At 37.2% G+C, this 9,734-nt stretch overlaps 1 pseudogene; it reads right to left on the bottom strand.

Annotated features, from left to right (window-relative positions):
• Positions 1-3,834: 3,834 nt before the first annotated feature.
• On the bottom strand, positions 3,835-7,483 carry LOC123856732 (olfactory receptor 8B12-like; annotated as a pseudogene).
• Between the last annotated feature and the right edge of the window lie 2,251 nt (positions 7,484-9,734).

The following is a 9,734-nucleotide window of genomic DNA, read 5'->3' as shown; positions in this document are numbered from 1 at the left end:
TGATTTCTAGAATTTCCTTTTGATTTTTTCTTAAGTTTCCCTCTCTCTGCTTACATTACCCACTGTTCTTGCTTACTGTCCACTATTTCCATTAGAAGTCTTAGCACAGTAATCATAACTGTTTTAAATTCCTGATTTGAGAATTCCAGCATTTCTGCTCTATCTGGGTCTAATTCTGTTGTTTCTATTGTCTTCCATTGTTTTTTCCATTGACTTTTATATTGCCTTTCAGTGTGCTTTGTTATTTTTTGGTGAAAACTAAGCATGATGTTTTGGGTAATAGGAACTGAGGTACATAGGACTTTAGTGTGAAGTTTGTGTTTATCTGGCTAGGAGTTATGCTGTATTTACTATTTGCTGTAGGTGTCTGAGGCTTCTATTTCCTCTAGTGTCATTTTTGTCTCCCCTTTTGTCTTTGGATTTCCCTAGAAACTCTTAATTAGAGTCTGAGCCTTGCCATTCTTTCAACTCTGTGCCTGTTATTATAAAGATGCGTTGGGATAGGAAGACTAAGTGGGACAGTAGGACCAGGAGTTGGGTATTGCCCTTACTTTTTTCAACCTTCACCATGAGAACCTGATGGTGCTCCCAGAGGTAAAATTCACAAAAGTGTGGAGGCCCCCCTAAGTCCTTAAGAGTTTCAACATTTCAAGCTAGTCCATACTCAGCCTCCAGCAATTCATCAATTACTGGTGAAGTGTTACTACCAATATATGTATATAAGCTCCAGCAGCTTCAGCTCCAAGTAAGCTGTGATTCTGTATTCTCACCTCTCTCTCCAGTTCTCCAGGAGAGAGTTGGCTCTGTGACCTCAGGTCTCCATTGGATCTAAGAAGCTGTTGCTTTTCAGTTTGTCCAGCTTTTTTCTCAATGTGAGAATGAGTGTGACAACTTCCAAGCTCTTTACCTCTTAGAGCTAAAACCAACCCTTATTTTTTAAAAATAGATAAATAAGTGCATATGTGAATGTTTTTTGAATTGAAAATCCTTGCCATTCTGCACCTTAAGCATTTTCTGGTGCTGCCCCCAATATAGCAACAAGCAAGCAAAGTCAGGTAGTCACATCATGGTATGGGGACAGAAAATCAGGAGAAACCAAAACGGTACTAGAGCCGAAGCTCCCATCGGTTTTCCATGTTGCCTCCTCTTTTTTCTTCTTTCCTACTCACACCTTTTCACATGTCTTGATTTCTCTTCTTGCCCAGCAATGTCCTCTGCTCACTCCTCATCATCTTCCATATCTACTCAAAATACATCTTTAAATGCCCTTTTACAGAATTTTAAAACAAAAAAGGGGGTCCCTAGGTATATAAATAGATAAGTCAATACATAGAAATGCCTATTTCTAGGACTGGGAATAGTTATATCTAGGGGAGAATTGAAGCAAAAGGAAGGCTTATTTCTACAGTATACTTTTTTGTGCCATTTAATTTTCTTACCATACATATGTATTTTCTAGAAAAAAAACCATTACTTTCTATCTGAAAGTTAATCACCCACTCTTAATCTGATCATGCTTTCTATAAAAAAATAAAATAAAGCTACAGCAAACACTATATTCAGTAGTGAAAGCCTGAATGCTTTTACCCTAAGATCAGAAACAACACAGGGATGTCCATTATTTTCACCTCTATTCGTCATTGTATTAGAGTTCTTAGAGCAATGAGGAAAATGAAAGATCATTAAGGAAGAATCAAGTCTTTATTTGCAAGTGACATGATTATGTATATAGAAATAAAAAGATTTCCTATTTCCTCTTTTGCTAATTAAATTAATAAGTAAAATATTTAATAAAAGAAGCTAGCAAGGTGGCTGGATAAAAAATTAATGCCGTTGACCCTTGAACAACACAGGGGTTGGGGCATCAACTCCCACATGATTGAAAATCCACATATAAATTCTGACTCCCCCAAAACTTAACTACTAATAGCCTACCATTGACTAGAAGCCTTACTGATAACATAAACAATTAATTCATATTTTGTATATTATATCTTATATACTGTATGAGCTAGAGAAAAGAAAATGTTATTAAGAAGGAATGCCTGGGTGGCTCAGTCGGTTAAGCGTCTGCCTTCAGCTCAGGTCGTGATCCCAGGGTCCTGGGATCAAGCCTCACCAGGCTCCCTGCTCGGCCAGGAGTCTGCTTCTCCCTCTCCCTCTGCCCACCCCCCACCCCCCGCTTGTGATATCTCTCTCTCTCTCTCTCTGTCAAATAAATAAAATCTTTAAAAAAAGAAAATCATAAGAAAAAATACATTTACAGTACTATACTGTAAAAAAATCCATGTATAAATGGGCCCACACAGTGCAAACCCATGTAGTCCAAGGGTCAACTCCATATAAAAAGAAAATGTATTTCTATATAGTAGTAATAAATAATAAAAAATTAAATTTAAGGGACCCCTGGGTGGCTCAGTCAGTTAAGCGTCTGCCTTAGGCTCAGGTCATGATCCCAGGGTCCTGGGATCAAGTCCCACATCGGGCTCCCTGCTCCATGGGGAGCCTGCTTCTCCCTCTGCCTCTGCCTCTCTCTCTCTGTCTCTCATGAATAAATAAAATCTTTAAAAAAAAATTAAATTTTAAAAAACCCATTTAAAACAGCATAAAAGATATTAAATTTCTAGAATAAACATAATATCCGCTTCAAAACAAGACAAGAATTTTTGTTCTTGGGGCACCTGGGTGGCTCCATCGTTAAGTGTCTGCCTTCGGCTCAGGTCATGATCCCAGGGTCCTGGGATCGAGCCCCACATCGGGCTCCCTGCTCCTCAGGAAGCCTGCTTCTCCTTCTCCCGCTCCCCCTGCTTGTGTTCCCTCTCTCGCACTCTCTCTCTCTCTCTGTCAAATAAATAAATAAAATCTTTAAAAAAATAAAAAATAAAATAAATTAAAAATAAATTAAAAAAAAAAAAGAATTTTTGTTCTTACCACTTCGATTCAACATTGTGCTGGCAGAATACAGCACTTTGGCTCCAAGCCAGCTTCTCTCCAACTAGTCACATAAGTATATTGTCCCATGGTCTTCAAGTAGATCCGTAGAAATATAGCCAATACAATTTAAAGAAAAGATATGGCCTTTTCTCTAAATGATTCTAAAGGAATTGAATATCTTCTTGAAAAAAATAATAAACTTACTGCCTCACACCATACATTATAACTAATTTAAAATTGATCAAAAATCTAAACATTAAAGGAAAAACAAAGCTTTCAGAAGAAAACATGAGAATATATTTATAACTTCATAATAAAGATTAAATAGGACACAGCACTAACAGTGGAGAAAAAAGTTGATAGATTGAGCTTCATTAAAATTAAAACATCTATTGTCAAAAAGACATCATTAGGAATGGCCATCTGAATGGGCAAGACACAGACTGAACAAAAATAACTACAATGTGTATGTCTGAAAAAGGACTCATATCCAGAATATGCTTTCTTAAAACTCAAACTAATAATAAAAAAAAACTAATGATGTATTATATGTTGGCCAAATGAACTTAATAAAATACATATATATATTGGCAAAAAAAAAATAAGAAAAAGAGCTTAGACACTATTTTTGTGCAGGCAAAACACTTGCACGGGCACTTCACAAAGGGTGATCTCCAAATAGCTAATGAATATGTTATGAATATATATCTATGTCACCTGCAAATCAACATCATTACTTATTAGGGAAATGTAAGAAAAAGACTAAAGTGATATTGCACTACATATCCAAAAGAGTAGTTAAAATGAAAAGAATTGAAAACAATCAGTGTTCAGAAGGATGAGGAGTGTCCTTACCTGGAAACTGTTGGAAGTGCAAATCAGTTTAAAATCTTTGGAATACAGATGGTAGTATTTGAGAAGCCTAGAGGTATATCTATTCTGTGACCCAATAAATCCACAGCTAGGTACAAATCTGAGAGAAATGAGTATATTTCAAAGAAACTATACGCTCATGAATGTTCATAGTATCTTTATTCAAAATAATATGCAGAAACTGAAAACAAGCCAAATATCCATTAATGGGATAGTTGATAAATTGTTCTATATTCATGCAATGGAGTACCAAACAGTAATACCCAAGAACAAAATATTATACATATAATGTTATGGGTGAAACTCACATTACACTTTATATTGAGAGAAAGAAGCCAGACATAAAAAAATAAATGCAATATTTTTTATATGAAGCTCAAGAATGAGCGAAATGAATCTGAAACAATAAAAGTAAAAATAATAGCTATTTCCAGAAAGAGAACTGGGAGTAATATTTACTAGGAAGGGACAGGGAGCAATATTCTGAAATGATGCAAATCTATCTCTTGGTCTAGGTGATGGTTACATAGCCTTATATATGTGAAAAAATTCATTGACACTTAAGATTTGTGCACTTTGCTGTGCATAACTTATTTTTTTTAAGATTATTTATTTATTTGAGAGAGAGAAAGCATGAGCGAGGGAGGGACAGAGGGAGAGGAAGAAGCGGAATCCCCACCTAGCAGGGAGCCAGACACAGGGAGCCAGACGCAGGGCTCCATCCCAGGACCCCAAGATCATGACCTGAGCTGAAGGCAGACCCAGGCGCCCCCGTGTGCATAACTTATACTTCAACTTAAAGAGGAGGTGAGATTTTTTTTTTATTTACCAACATTGTACTGATTTTCCATCAATCTTATGACACCCTCAACTCATAAGCAATTCAGTGATCTTTCCCTCTATAATATTATCTAAAGCACAGTCCTCTCCTACACTTTCATTTCTTTTATTACATCCCTATTGAACAGAACCATTCTAAAGGACAAAACTAAACATTTATCCTAACTTTACTTTTTTTGTAATAGAAGAGAACTTTCCTAAGCAAAGTTAATAAGTCAAGGTATCTTGCAAACAGTTCACATACCATTGCTTCTAAAAGAACTGTTACCACTAATAATGTATTCAGGCCAAAAAATTGTTCTTCTGTTCCTTTATGTAAGCTGTGCCTCCATTTACCCAATACTGTGAATATATGACCTGTCCTGACTCCACCATCTCTTTGCCTTACCCTTATGTTCTACCATTAAAAAAATCACAGCTATATGCAATGCTTTAAAATACAATGGCAACTGCCTCCCTGATGAATAGTTGGTTGGTACTACTCTAATGACTCACGTCTACCCAAAACTATTGCTCAGTTACATCATTCAGACACTTGAAGTAAGTTTGCAAATTCTACCTTATTAGTCTGTAAATAATGAGTGAAGCTTGTATCCAACATTTTTAACTCCCTTAAATCTGTATATCTCTCCATTAGAAGATCTAATAACTTAGCCTGCATCCTTATAGCTCTGGACACTGCCTCAGTGGATATCATGTTTGATTCTATACGGAAATTTACTTCCCACCAAAAAAACTTACATCTTTTAGCATTTTTCAAGATCAAATTACCACATTTTTCACCTCCAACATTGTTGCAAAAATAGTGTTCCAAAGATTAACTCTTGAAAAGTTGTATGACATCACTATAAATAGATTAGATTTCTTTAAATGCAAAAATAAAAATAAAAATCTTTGAAATGAAATATGCCAGGGAAAAGGTGCATCACAATAGTGTGGCTAAAGGAAAGAACAAAGTGGATTAGAATTCAAGGGCTCGGATTCCAGTCCCAGCTCTGGCACGAGATACATGTGTGCCCATGGGCAACCTACAAAATATTTATACTTGATCTTAGCCAAAAGGCCGAGAAGCAATGTACTACAAAATATTTATGAGTCTCTAGTGTGTAATGCATCACATGAAGAGCTAGATTAAATTATTTCTTAGGCCTCTTCAAGAGTAACCATCTATGACTGTGGAAACTACTTTTATAAAATGATTAGAATAGTTAGGGTGGAATAAGGAGTAGAGAGAATACTTATGCTTAAGAACAAGTTAAAATTTTTCCTCTAAGAATAGGAGAACAAATACTGGCATTTGTTTCCCTCATTGGAGAGAAAAAGAAACTCCGATAAACAAAACTTTGGGTCTCCTTTCTCAGGCATTTTCAAGAGAAGATTTTTCTGCCTAAGGTTCTCTTCAGGGCAACTTTGACATCCTTGTTCCTCAGACTATAGATTAATGGGTTGAACATGGGCACCACAGCAGTATAGAATATGGAGGACACTTTCCCCTGGTCAAGGGGTAAAATAGAAGGTGGTTTGAGGTACATAAAAGCTCCTGACCCAAAGAAAAGAGATACCACAATTATATGGGAACTGCAGGTACTGAAGGCTTTGGATCTACCCTCAGTCGAACTAATGTGGAGAATACTAGAAAGAATGAAACCATAAGAGATGAAAATGGTCACAATGGGTACCCCAATGCCAATGGTCACAACAATGAAGACCACCAGCAAATTTATATAAGAGCTATTGCAGGAGAGCTCAAGGAGGGAATGATGTCACACATACAGTGATTGACAAGGTTGTCAGCACAAAAGGTTATAAACATTATGTTTCCCATATGGGCCACAGCACCAAACACTCCCATCCCATAAACACCCAGCAAAAGGAGTAAACACACCTGAGGAGACATAGTGACTGTGTACAGCAATGGTTTACAGATGGCGACATAGCGGTCATATGCCATCGCTGACAGGATGTAGGATTCAGAAAAGACAAAGAAGCAGAAGAAAAAAAACTGAGTCATACACCCTGCATAGGAAATGATATTTCTCTTTGAGACAAAACCTACTAGCATTTTAGGGGTGAGAGTAGTGGAATAACTAAAATCTATGAAGGACAAGTTGAAGAGGAAAAAGTACATGGGAATATGAAGGTGAGAATTCAGCCCAATCAGGGTTATCAGGCCCAGGTTCACCACCGTGACCACATAGAAACCTAGAAATAGGAAGAAGAGGGGCATCTGGAGTTCTGGCTCATCTGTTAAGCCTGCGAGGACAAACTCTGTCACAGAGGAGACATTATCTGCAGCCATTGTCTGTAAGGGAAAAAGAAGTCACTAGACAGAGAGAAGGCTACACACCATGGAAGTGCAGGGAGTAATGGAGAAGACAAGGATAGGAACATTTACTGAGTGTTAACTATGGGATAGGTGCTGTTCTAAATGCTGTGTGGCATTATGATTATCCCCATTTCACAGATGAGGTCCCTGCACCTAAGTGACTTGCACAAGTCCCAGTGCTGTTAAGTTACAGTAGAAGGTGAACTCAGGTGGTCTGGCTCCTGGGGTTTGAGGTTTTACCCCCTCTGCTACAGGACAGACCAGGTCAGGCAGGCACTCACTGTCCTGCTTGGAGTCACAATGCTGTTCTCCACTAGCTCTCATCCATCTCTTTCATGGACACTCAAACGGCCCTGGTGAACAGAAAGTGACAACTCAGAGCTCAGACCCTCTGCTTCTGCTTCTCTACTTTGAGGATCAAAACTCTAATTGTCTTGCTGAGCTGAAGAACTTGATCTGATTGTAGCTTTGGCCCAAGTCTCTTGTTCAAATTCTAGGCATGAGACAGCATCCTTTCCAATGCCCATTTTAACACAAGAGTAAGGAGTTTTATTCTGGATTGGAGATCTCAGTGATGTAGTTAACAAAGACTCCCTTAGGATCACTGCTCCAGAGACCCCTCTCCCTAAGGAAGAAGAAAATTTGTTTATGCCCTTGATAAAGCTTGATGTGGCTTTCAGTGACCTAGCCTTTCACTCTGGTTACATCTTTGTAAGCACAATTAACAACAAAGCCTTATGGGAAAAATAGTACTTGCTTCCCTGTATTGAGCACTTACTGTGTACCAAACACAGTATAGATCCAGCACCCTTATACTAAAACCAAGTTTCTAAAGCAATGCACAAAAAATAGTACCTTGTTTATTCCTCACAACAGCCTTATAGATTAGACCTACTAATCTCTCCTTTAAAGTGAGGGGCACACTGCTTGTAGGTTCCAGAATCTTGAGTCAAACCCTAGTCTGTCCAATTCTAAACTTCTTAGTCTTAATCACTAAGCATGCTACCTCCTTCTAAGTGACTGTGAAACCTCTGAAGCAGCATTTTTACTTACTAAGATCTCATGAGAGTCTTTATAGTTAAAAACAAGTACTTATATAACTTTAAGGGAATGTAGGAAGTGTTAAAACCAGGAAAGGTAAAATTAGGGTAATTAGACTTTAGAGAAGGATATTCATTATTTCAATCACATCCAATATATACCAAGAACTATTTGCACCCTCGCCAAGCCTAAAAATAAATTAACTTTCTCTGAATTTTCTCCACTACTTGATACTTCATTTTAAGCTTGATTATTAAAAACAAATAACTTGCCAAACAACTAATAACAGCTTCTATCAAGACCTAAAGGCAGAGAACAGATTCTACTGCCAATATGTCAGATAATGGGAAGTTGATGAAAGACTTTGAACAGGATGGCATTCTTTCAACACCTACCAATTAAACACCTACCCAATCCCTGAAACTCTTCCAAGTCCCGGTAATTTCTTCAGTGAAAAAACACAGTGATCCCTGCCCTCATGGGGCCTTTATTCAAGTGGGGAAAGACAGAAAATACATGAAAGAAAGAGACAAAACATGTAATATGAAAAGTTATATGAGGAAAAGGAATATGAGGGACAGGGATAGAAAAGGCAACGTTTACAGATTTCAGTTTTAAATAGAATAATCTGACATTCGAATGATGACTTTGAAAGAGACCTGAAAAGTGTTTGCTTGGTAAGATCGGTTACTCTAATAAAACACTGGACATTCATCTCTTAATGCAGCACCTTTCCACAGCATCACATTTTTGTCCTGCACTTTAAATGTAATATGTTAACCCACATTATTGGATCTGAGGGAGGAAATTCTGATGGTAGTAACAGCATAGAGGGGCAAGAGACCTTGCTGAGGTTTTAGACAATCACAAGTCACACAATATAGGTTATTAACCGAGACTAATGTAAAGATTAATAAAATTTGTGTGGCAACTTTTCCAGAGGCTTTTATATATTAAGTATGGCAAATTTTCTATCCAAAAAATAGGTCTCTATTTGGATAAATTCAAGTGTCAGTGGATGAGTTATTTTTTTGCTGTGTTAAGAGCTGAAGACCTCTTGGAGAACTTAACAAACCAAAACACAAAGGCAGAAGTCCATCTTCCTCAGGCAAATCCAACTAAAACCTCTGTACACATGCCTGTGTATGTTTGTGTGTGCACACACATCAGTGAGGACTTGCTCGCCCTCGACTAAGACTCAACAATGACAGTGCCTCATCTGTCTGTTTACACTTAGAAATTTCCATAGCCCAGAGCAACTCTAATGAATCCCAGTCCCTATTCTCAATCCCTCTACACATATTTAAGAAATAGAAAAAACAATCCATTATCAAAAAATTAAAATAAGCACTACAAGTAAACTCTCCTTAAGACCTAAGGGCAAAGAAGACCTCATGGGTTTATTAAGTGTTCACTTTCCTTTAGGAATCTTAGAGGGTTCTTGAATGCATGATGCAACACCAGAAAAAATTCTAAGATTTTTGTCACCTCAGAGGTGGTTTCCATGGGAATTTCATTTCAAATGCATTAGATTTTATTTCAAGTGAACCAGGGCTTCTATAAAGTCATTCTTATTATTGGCTTCTTCCAATACAAGCAGAAAGAAACATAGAAATAAATATTCTTAATTAAGTTACTTTTGTTGCAGAACTATCTTTCCCAAAATTTGAATCTCTGTATAATGGATTTCTTGTTCTATTTATTGCTAACACTAAAATAT

Source organism: Mirounga angustirostris, unplaced genomic scaffold, assembly GCF_029215605.1.
Source record: "Mirounga angustirostris isolate CCGP_5_RB_7025 unplaced genomic scaffold, mMirAng1.0.hap1 SCAF_13, whole genome shotgun sequence".
NCBI lineage: Eukaryota > Metazoa > Chordata > Mammalia > Carnivora > Phocidae > Mirounga > Mirounga angustirostris.
The sequence above is the reverse complement of the archived record's forward strand: the minus strand, read 5'-3'. Positions and strand labels throughout refer to the sequence as shown.